This window comes from Lissotriton helveticus, chromosome 8 (assembly GCF_964261635.1).
Source record: "Lissotriton helveticus chromosome 8, aLisHel1.1, whole genome shotgun sequence".
Classification (NCBI taxonomy): Eukaryota; Metazoa; Chordata; class Amphibia; order Caudata; family Salamandridae; genus Lissotriton; species Lissotriton helveticus.
This window is the reverse complement of record NC_136069.1, coordinates 903,891,334-903,902,061: the sequence shown is the minus strand read 5'-3', so window position 1 is coordinate 903,902,061 and position 10,728 is coordinate 903,891,334. Positions and strand designations below refer to the sequence as shown.

Below are 10,728 nucleotides of genomic sequence, written 5' to 3'. Positions count from 1 at the left end.
ACAACAGGTCTGGCAGACAGCTAGGCTCTACCTAACAATTATGGCCTCAGATGCCCTCCAGTAAATTAGACTGCCAGAAAGTTACCAAGGTTACCACTGGGCTACGCTGGTGGGCGAGGCTGCAGCCTGCAAACATAAACGATGAAGCACGCATCCCATTGGTTAGTCCAGCGTGCCTGCTTAGCCTTCCCACCCATCTGGCAGACTCGGACCTGTCATCCCAACCCCTCCCACATCCTTCCCAGCTATGCTACTTAGTATCTCTTTCTCTGTAAACAAAACAATTTGCTTTTGAGTGGTATGCTTTTCAATATGCCGTGACAGAAAGCGCATTCAGCAAAGTAATATGAATACAGCGTGCATCTGTAAAATGATGAGCTAATATCCGTTTTCCAAAATCGACAAGTTTTTGTAAAATTATAAAAAAAAATATAAGTACGCTTGTTTATGCACTAAACAATTACGAAGTGTTTTCCATCTGGGATATTCATGTCATTTCCTTCTTCTGTGGATTACGTTCTCGTCCAGACCATTTACGTTTTTCTTCGCCAATATGGCCGTCCCGTTTTACCTATGTAAAGGCACTTGCTGCACCCCAAGCCTTTAGCGGTCTGTACTCTGGGGGACCACGCATGAACCAAAAGTTTCATTTATGCTCTGTATTTAAATACCTTACACACGCTGCCATATTTATCACGTCTAAATTGGAACGATTGTTTTGCTAAGCAAGGAAAGACGGCCAGTTGGTTCCAGGTAAGGCGACACCTGTACAGAAAGAGGGGTGGTTACTCAGGAAAGACCCGCCCCTCTGAGCATCAGGTTTGGAACGTGTATTTTTTGCCGTTTTATATATTCCGAACTAGACCCGAAGGTTTTGGGGTGCTTTACATGAGAACGTTACATTACACAAGTTCACTTTGTTTTTTAACACGGAAGAGACAAAGATGATAGCACCAGCGCACCACTCTTTTATAACACGCCGCTAGCGTTTATGTTTCGTACTGCTGTTTTATTTCTGCTCTGTGAATGCTGATCACGTGAGTCTCACTTTAAATGTAGGTGTTGGTAGGGTAGGTACACAACGCAAAAGATGCATCCTATTGCTTTTGATCTGTATTAACCCGAGTCCTTTTGCCACACCCTTACACTGCCACGAGTATGACTATTGTGCTCATCTGTTGGTTTTCATTTCTGCTCAGTCATGGTGAAAAGTCTAACTAATTTTTAAAGGGCTGTTGTGCCTATTGTACTGCATCAATCAGTTGTACCTATTTTTTATGTGTTGCTGGTGTCCACTTTCCTGTGGTCAACCCTGACAAAGACCCACAAATAAATCACTAAGTGAAGAGTGCGAAAGGCACACTCAATTGTTATGGAGTTTTACATAAATATGCGGTTACAACAAAGTGGTTTGCTTAAGTATCGTCTTGATAAATGTCTTCTAAGTTCATATAATTAAATTACTATACACACCATTCCAAATAAAAAAAAGTACACACCATCCAATTTAAAAAAAAGTTTTTTTTTATCAATTTTTCAAAAGCATCCATAACATCCAAAGCGTTTCGATCAACTGAGTGGAACTTCTGCAGGGCTTATACTATGCAGGTGTTTATCGTTTGAGGATCTAGTTGCCTGTGTACTCCATATTGCGAGACGTTTTTTAGTAATGCCCTAAACAATATAAGGAATGTCAGGAATAGGGCTCCTATGTCTTCCTGTTGGTCAGGTATTGAGTAACATCGAGTACTGAGCAAAGTATTGAACAAAAAATAAGAGGTGACCACTCTGAAAAGGCAGATTTCCTACAAGTAATACAAAGAATGAGGAGATGCTGGTGACAGATTGTCCACTTCTCCAGGCAGTGAGCATGAATTTAAGGATATCATTCTTTGGGTGTGTCAGAAGATAAAATGAGGAGTCAACTTTATGAGAGTGATTTTTCCTGGCCAAGTCAAGGTCTTATTGGCACAGATAAAATGACATGGTTCTCCTGATCATGTCAGCATATGCCTTCATCCTTCCCTTCTGCTGATGATCATGCCGTAATACCTTCTGGTGCATGGGGAGTGAGGACTGTGTGTGTGTGTGTGTGTGTTTTTTTGTGGAAGCCAAGTTCATATCCCCTACAGACAAATATTTTAGCTGGTGACTGTTCAGTAGAACTGTGCTGGGAAACTATGTAGTCACAAAGGTTGGCAAAGCAACTGAAATACTTTTCTTCTGGTGAGCTTGGCACTCTTATGTTCTTCTGAGAGCCCCAGAACCACTCCACAATACTATACACCCATGGCGAAAAGAGGTGGTAATGATAACCCCTGTATTTAACGAAGTCTTTAAATTCCCTTGTGTTGACTAGTAGCCTTTGTTACACTTAATAGTCTCGGCTATTCCTGTTTCAGCGTACAATTTGGCAGCGATTGCAGGTGCAGAGGACCTTTTACAAGCATAGACAGAAGGAGGAACAAGACCTTTTGCCTTGAGAGACATTGCATTGCTAAAACTCATCTGTGATCTTCATGGGGTGTGCTCAACTGCATCCCTCCTTAGACTTTGGTTTGTTCAGGCTGGTGCAATCCATCTTGGCATCACAATTCATCTTAGACGTGCCAGAAGGAAGGCCCTCAATTGCTTCATGTTGCTGCATTGGTAGTCTTCGTACATGCTCCTGGTGCCTTCAGCGCTGAGTTCAAATGAGTATGGTTGCAGCCGGTCAATACATGATCTTCTTGAGTAGCCTTAATAATGTCTTTATTGCCTGTGCCCAAAGGGTGGGCCTTCTGTAGGACATATCATATGTATCCTTCAGCTAACAAGGGTCGTGAATCGGTGCATGGCAGTGAAAATATAATGCAGTGTTATTGTAGTCCTTTTCAGACTTGTCTGCAAAGTAGAATCAATAGTTTTGTAGTTTGATACCCGGTCCTTCAGTACTGTGAGTTATTCTACCCCTGGGGTTCCAATAAGGCAGAGCCCTATGCAGGGCCGAACTGAGAACACAAACCGGCCCGGCAATTAAGTCTGACGGCCGCGGGGTGCGGTGCTGGTAGCAAACACTACTGATGCTTTTGATACAGGGGGCCGATATTGCAGCATTTCTGCAAAAACGCCCCCCTGTACCAAAAACGGTCCCGGTCCAAAACCGGTTCCAACCCATCCAGCCCACCGGGAAAATGCCCTGTGGCTGCTACAGGCAGTCCAACCCTGGACGTATGCCCGACGATTACAATGATGAATTATTTAACATAAAGAAACCAGCTGAAATATTTACATGCACAGCTCTCTATCAATCTCGTTTCTTGTCACAGTAGTAGGCATTCTCGGGCTGTGTTGTGCTCCGACATACATATGTAACAACGTGTTTTGGTGAATCAAGGCTGGCTCCATATTGTGCTCTTGCAGTAGGCAACGTATTTCGTCCTTTAGTTGCTTCTGAATGTTGTCCCACTTGTTTGACAAGTTTGTCAATCAACGTTCTTTTTTTACTGTTTTCTTCCGTTTTCCTGTTTCATTCAACCAGTGACCAGAAAATCTTCTGTATGTTTTGTGTCATGGGCTCAGCCATTTCTTAATGTTAGCCGGTGGCTCCAGGGGGGCCCATGGGCACTCACTTTTAGGGACCAGCGCTTATTTTTCATCATCAGACTTCAAATAAGAGCAAGAGAGATAAAAACACAAAAGGGAGAAGGAAGGAAGAAGAGAAAGACAGAAAAGCACTGACAAAAAAACAAAGTAAGGATGGAAGATAACCTGATTGAGAGGGATAAAGGGGCAGACAGTGTCTTGTGATGAATTAAAGAAGCATGAAAAAAGACCCTGCAGGCTGGGTATTCAGCAACCCGACTTTCAAAAGTGCCATCCACAGGTTTCATAGCACAACATTGGGCCCCAGCACTTATTCTTTTACATATTAAGCACTGGCAAAGCAGCTAGTGGGCAGCGTCGGATTGGTAACGCGGGCATTCGGGCAATGCCCGAGGGGCCGGTGCCCGAGTTCTGCTGTGGGCTGCTTTTTTTAGCAGTCTGGGGGGCTATTTGGGTGCTGTTTCTATTGTAGGAATGTAGCCAGCGGCCCAGTGGGAGTCTGAGTGGCCTTTCTAGAGCCAGATGGGCGCTCATTACCTCCGTTTAGCAGAGGTGTCACACCCTTTGTCTGATGGGCCGGCCCATTAATGAGTGCACATACTGAGCGGGGGCATGGGGCCTGAGTAGAAGTGGCCTCACTTGTTTCACCAGTGAAAACTAACACGTGCATTTTTTTTACCCCCCCTCCTAAAGTTTTTTAATAAAATTACACCAACGCGGTGATATGAGGAGTGTGTATGCAAATGTGGGCCGATTTTATTATTTTTATTTTTTGCCTGCCCGGGGCGAGTTTCATTCCCAATCCAACCGCTAGTGGGCTAAGACACCCTAGCACCTGCAATAGACTAGTCGTGAAGGTGGATATGAAGGTCAGTAATCATCAGGTGTGCACTGCTATTTTAATGATGTATCTGACAAAATCTACTTGGCGCTCACTATGAATCTGAATATTGTGGAAAAAGCCTTGCAGTTCTGAGTATTCCCACTTAAGATGGCAGATGTCGAATACTTTCAGCGAGTTTGCTAATAAGTCATCTGTTATGGCTTTGATATTTACTCTAGTGTCTAAAAATGGGACTTTCATTTCATTAACTTGAATGTTGAGAACTCGCTCATTATTTGTGATCATCACCTTTTTGTCAGACATCTGTTTATTACATTTTCATCATATCCATTTGCACAAAGGGGAAGCATTTGTTATACCTTGAACCATTATGTCACCAATAAGCATAGAAAATCTTCCCCCATGATAGTCTATGGCTAGAGAAAGGTGTATGGAGCAAAAGAAAACCTGCAATTTGAGAAAATAAAAAAAGACTCCCCACCCCCTTAACGCTAAATTAGTCTGTAACCAGACTTACCGTTTTATGTCTCACTGTCAATTAATCAATTAATCAGGGGGATTATAAGCGCACTACTCACCTGTGAGGGTCCTGGAGTTGGGGGGGGGGGGGGTCAGCAGGTCCGAATCAGTCGATGAGCCAGGTCTACAGAGCCTTCCTGAAGGTGTTCAGGGAGGGGGCACGTCTGATGTTTGTGGGGAGCTCATTCCAGGTCTTGGCCATGATGTAGGAGAAGGATCTTCCCCCCTGCTCTGGCTCTGTGGATGCGCAGGGTTTAGGCGAGGAGGAGGTTGGTGGAGCAGAGGATTATTTTGGGTACGTAGAGGGTGACTGTCATTGAGGTATTGGGATTTGTTGTTGTGTAGGCATTTGTAGGTGTAGGTGAGTATCTTGAAGGTGACTCTTTTCTCAACGAGGAGCCAGTGGAGCTTCCGTAGGTGTTGGCTGATGTGTTTGTGTCGAGGGATCCCGAGGATGAGTCTGGCGGCAGTGTTTTGAATGGTCTGGAGCTTGCGTAGTAGAGACTTGTTGATGCCGGTGTAGAGGGTGTTTCCCTAGTCCAGTCTGCTGATGATGAGTGCGTGGGTGACTGTCTTCCTTGCCTCGGGGGGATTCATTTGAAGGTCTTACAGAGGATGTGGATGGTGTTGAAGCAGCTGAAGGTGACGGTGTTGAAGCAGCTGAAGGTGACGGTGTTGACCTGGAGATTCATGGAGAGGGAGGCGTCGAGTACGATGCTGAGGTTCTTGGCGTGGTCTGTGGGGGTAGGTGGTGTGCCGAGGGTGGTGGGCCACCATGTGTTATTCCACGCTGAGGGGGTGGTTCCAAGGACGAGGACATCTGTCTTCTCCGAGTTGAGTTTAAGGCAGCTGATGCTCATTCATGCTGCAACGTCCTGTTTTCCTTCCAGGAAGTGGAGTCTGGTGGTGGTGGGGTCCTTGGTGAGGGAGAGGATGAGCTGGGAGTCGTCGGGGAGGAGATTAGGCTGAGGCCGTGCTGTCAGACGATGGCGGCGAGGGGAGCCATGTAGATGTTGTAGAGGGTTGGGCTGAGTGATGATCCCTGTGGGACTCTGCAGTTAGTTTCTGTGGGTTCAGAGAGGAAGGGTGGCAGTCTGATGCTTTGACTTCTGCCTGTGAGGAAAGATCTGAACCAGTCAAGGACGGTGCCTTGTATTTGGGCATCATGTAGTCTTGTTGTTAGAGTGCGGTGGGAGATGGTGTTGAATGCTGCCGACAGGTCGAGTAGAATCAGGGCTGCGGTGGGGCCTTGGTCGAGGAGTGTGCAGATGTTTTCAGTGGCGGCGAGTAGGGTGGTTTGGGTGCTGTGGTTGCTTTGTAATCCGGATTGGGACGGGTGGAGTATGGCGTTTTCTTCGATAAACCGTGTCAGATCTACGTTGACGGTCTTTTCGGTGAGTTTCACTGCGAAATGGAGGAGCGAGATAGGCCGGTAGTTTTTGAGGTCCGTTCGGTTGTAGTGTAGTTCCTATTATCCCAATAGGCTCTGCGCATTGGAATAATACCTCCAGTAGTAAAGGCCTAGACCAGACGTTAACTAGGTCTACTACTGTCGATATTAGACTTAAAGTTTTGGGTTTGCCAGCTAGCTCAAGAGTTCACTAGAAACTTTCTCGAATGTTCAGGCAGGACTTAACTTCCCTGATTAGACAAGAAGGGATTTAGTTTCTGACAACCATAGAACATGACAACTTTGCTCTCCCCTAATCAAGAGTATATCTCGAGAGTCGTGTGAACAAAAGGCAATTTATTTTACTCAGTCAGTACGTGCATTCTTAGTCTCATCAGATTGTAGAGAAAAGGAAGAGACGGGCGTGTTCAATAAAAAGGTGTTATTTATTGATCAGTCTCTTTTCTCATACAAGAGAAATGGATCGATATTATTGCAATACTTATAGTTAAGTAAAGTGCATACATTAAAAGCAATAGTATAAAATAATACTGTAAAAACATTGATATGGTTTCTAAGCCATAAGATGTTTTAAAATGAATAAAATATATTACATACACATATACATCTGACTAACGTACTCAACTGGTGTTTCTAAATACGCCTACCCCGTGTACCTGACCTAAGCCTAATACGTGGGCGGGAATAGAAAGTTACAGTTTAAGTTAAGTTTGTTTTTGCCAAGTGAATAACTAAGGAATTCTCTGTGAGGGGTTATTCAGTTCTGTACCTGGAAGTTAGGATGAATGAGGGATGGTATCTCTCGTCTCTGGTCTCGATATTCCAGGCTGCCTGCGAGGGCTACCCAGAAACGCCGGTGCTGGATTTCTCGGCAGGAGAAAGCAGCTTCTCTCAGCGCGTCAGGAAGGCGGGGCTGCGCCAGCGGGGTGTGCTCTGCCCTGGGCTTCGGCAAGTATGGCTGCTCCGTCTCGTCACCACCGCGTGTGTTTGCATAGGGCAATATCGGTAATATTTATACCTTTAAGGTGCCTATATTGACGTAAGGATGGACATAGATACGTCAATAAGGATGTCATACGACTTGCTCGTTAGCACATTCTTTTGCTGAAGTTCTCGGTGAAATCAAAACAATGGCCGCAGGGTTTTGCCCAGGTTGTCATAGGTTTGATTTGTTATGAGAACTCCGTATGCCTTATCAGGGGCTGGAGGAATATCGCTTGTCTAATTAGATCGCAAGTGTTATGACCTAATCAGATAACACGTTCCTGTGCCGTAGTGTGACTGCGTCAGATAACGGTATCTGCATCATGGGGGTTTTCTGCCTCATGGGCTGACTGCTAGTTAACTTGTTGGTTTGTTTAACCAGAATAGGGTCAGGAATAGGGGGATCGATTCAGAACCTATAGGAATACATCACACGGTCTGCTGAGGGTTTTTTGAGCAGGGGTTTGACTTTTGCCCATTTCCAGTTGTCTGAAAGGAGCCGGTCTTGAAGGTGGTGTTGATGGTCCATTGTAATACGGCTCTGTGGTATAAGTGGGGCGGGCAGGAGTCAGTGGGGGGCCCCTGAATGGATGCCCTCCATTGTTGCGGTGGTCTCCTTGGACCTGATCGGAGCCCAGACGGAGATGGTGGTCTGGCTGGTGTTGCCGCTGGGTGGTCTGACTGCTGGAATGGGTGCCTGGTCGCTGAAAGTGTTGTAGAGGTTCTTTATATTCAGGTGGAAGTAGGAGCCGAGCATGTTGCAGAGGTCCTGGGAGGGGGTGATGTCTGTTGCTTCGCTACGGGGCTTCGTGAATACCTGAATTAGCTTCGTGAATACCTGAATGATGCCAAAGAGTTCCTTGGAGTTGCTGGCGTTGGTTAGGATTCTTTTGTGGATGAAGGTTCTTTTGGTGGTTCTGATGCCTTGGTGGTAATCTGGTAAGTGTGCCTTCAAGAGATTTATTCAAGTGTTCAATTTAAATTATTTTTATAATTAAATTACAAGGCCAGACAAATGGTTTCCTTGCTCATTAGTTACTTCCAGTAACTTAATACCTCAGTACAATATCTTCATACAGTGTGTAAGAATCACAAGTGAGAACATTAATTATCATGCAAGATATGAATCATAAGTGCAAAAGAATACAGAAAAAAATGAACAAAGACGGGTGTATATAGAAAAATATTCACTTTTTATCTTGATGAATCAAATTAGGGTACTTGAAAAAAATATACAAATAATGTGACAAAAAGGTAGCAGTACAAATCTGAAACCTTCACTGTAACAATTGTCAACACTTTTCTTCTTAATGAAAATTAAAACAAATATCAGAAGAAAAAACGTAGGTCGACGTTTTGGTCTCTACTTTTCCATAAACGAGACCATCTTCAGGACTGTTAAATATTGTAATAGTTGACCCTTATTGTAGTGTAGAACAAAAGTAATTACTATTTATTCTAAAACATATTATACACATGAGAGTAATCACAATATATCACCCATTTCATTTGCACAGAATACATTATTATTAGAATTCTAAACCTTAGTTTAAGGATCACAATCTTTAATGTGTCATTTATTTACATGATTCCAGATGTTCATACCCTTGAAAAAAATTCTAAACATCTATATACAAATCCACATTTAAACCTCTTTTGGTTATATTTGATGATACCCATGTCAATTTTAGGACATCCTTATTTCCATATTTAATATATCTAGAGTTTTACATAGAATGGATTAATTGGTGGCACTTCAATTTTTATCATAGGACCACTCTAATGGTTAGCCTAGTAAGAGTCTTTTCTTGGGCTGATCACACTTGCATTGCTTAAATCTAATATCCCTCATTTCTTATACACTTTGAAGAGGTGACTTTAATCAACAATTTCTCCAAATAGATGCATTTCTTTAACATAGACATACCTGAGGTTTACTTATTAATCGGTCTCCCATAATTCACTTTTTTGGACCAACAAGTTTCTCGCTAGCTATTCTTTGTTACTATTGCTCAACATCTTCCTAACTACAAGGGTGAACCATGATCATAATTCACTCTCTCTTTACTTTCTCCTTGAGGGCTTCTCTCAATCCCTGCGGCCTCACTCCTGGACTTTTGATAGGAAACTTCTTCTTGATGAAGCTTTTATTCATTCTATGGACAGTAAAGTAAGATTTGTTTTCGGACCATAATATTGGCTCAGCTTCTATTCTTTCAGTATGGGATACCCCTAAACCCTTCTGCAGAGGCCGCATTTTAAAATATTCCTTATATCGGCAGAAAGAGCAAGGTTGGGTTGAGGCCGGCATACTGTCTTCCCTTGTCTATATGGAACTGTACTGCCTTTGTTCATGCTTATAGGTTTCTAACATGTCTTTTTTTAATTTTATGAGCCAATTACTTCCATTCTGAAAGTGAATACATTATTTATTTTGCCATTTTAAGCTCTGAATCTATTTCCCTGAGGGCGCCCCTAATTTTTTTGGCATCTATAGCTCTAGTCTTCATGTTTGCTTCCCTCGTGGCATTGACTGATTTTTCATCTATACCATTGTTACCAATTGTTATCCATTGTTTTACACAATATTAAGTCGCTTTTTTGACAGACTATTATGTCAATGCCCCACAAGGGAAACAATCATGTTAATGCAGCCATGTTTTCCAAAACTCTATGTGTTGACCCTGACCTTACCATATCTAGGATCCACCCTAATCGACAGTGGTTGGTCCAAAAACTGTATTAACAAGTCACGGTTATTCCTATATGTCGGCTCTGCATGCATATACCTTTTATACCCGTCTTTTACTTTTTTTAATACTACAGTCAGCAATCGAGGCATTCATGTGAATTCTGTTTAACACACATCATTGCTTCCAGTTTGGAAAGTGACAATAGTTTTTATCTAGAAACTTTGGGAATTAATAATTCCCTATATCTCCTACGCGCCACCATGTTTAGAAGACAAAGCCCATCTGAATTGCCCCTACACCACAAAGCAGCATTTAACACTGGCTGCATCACAGGGCAAAGCTCATGAAGTAAGTATATGCTGTAGCGCCCAGGATAATGTACTGCATGGCTAAACACTTATAAGGTCCCAAAGGCGAGACCTATTGGCTATGCCAATGCTTGTTGTAGGTTAGTTCTCAGGATAAAAGTGAGATTACATAGAAACACATTTTAGTTTTTCTGCATAGGGAGTGATTATCTCTTGTTTGACGTCATTGTTCTCATCAGGCTTATGCTAAGGCAGAATTCATCCTTGTTTACAGCCTGCACTCAATGCTCCCTGACAATGCAAAAAAATATTTTCTACCGTCTGCCTCTTGTTGTGTTTGTTAAACAGATAGAGTTGTGGTAATCTTTTCTGTGACATCTTATC

General features: G+C 43.2%; 1 protein-coding gene across 1 annotated transcript in view; it reads left to right on the top strand.

Annotated features, from left to right (window-relative positions):
* The first annotated feature begins 599 nt into the window (after nt 1–599).
* PIR (pirin) overlaps nt 600–10,728 on the top strand; it is a 492,836-nt gene continuing 482,707 nt past the window's right edge. The window contains exon 1 of the mRNA XM_078657706.1: nt 600–753. The gene's annotated coding sequence lies outside the window, so the exon portion shown is untranslated. The remainder of the gene's footprint in view (nt 754–10,728) is intronic.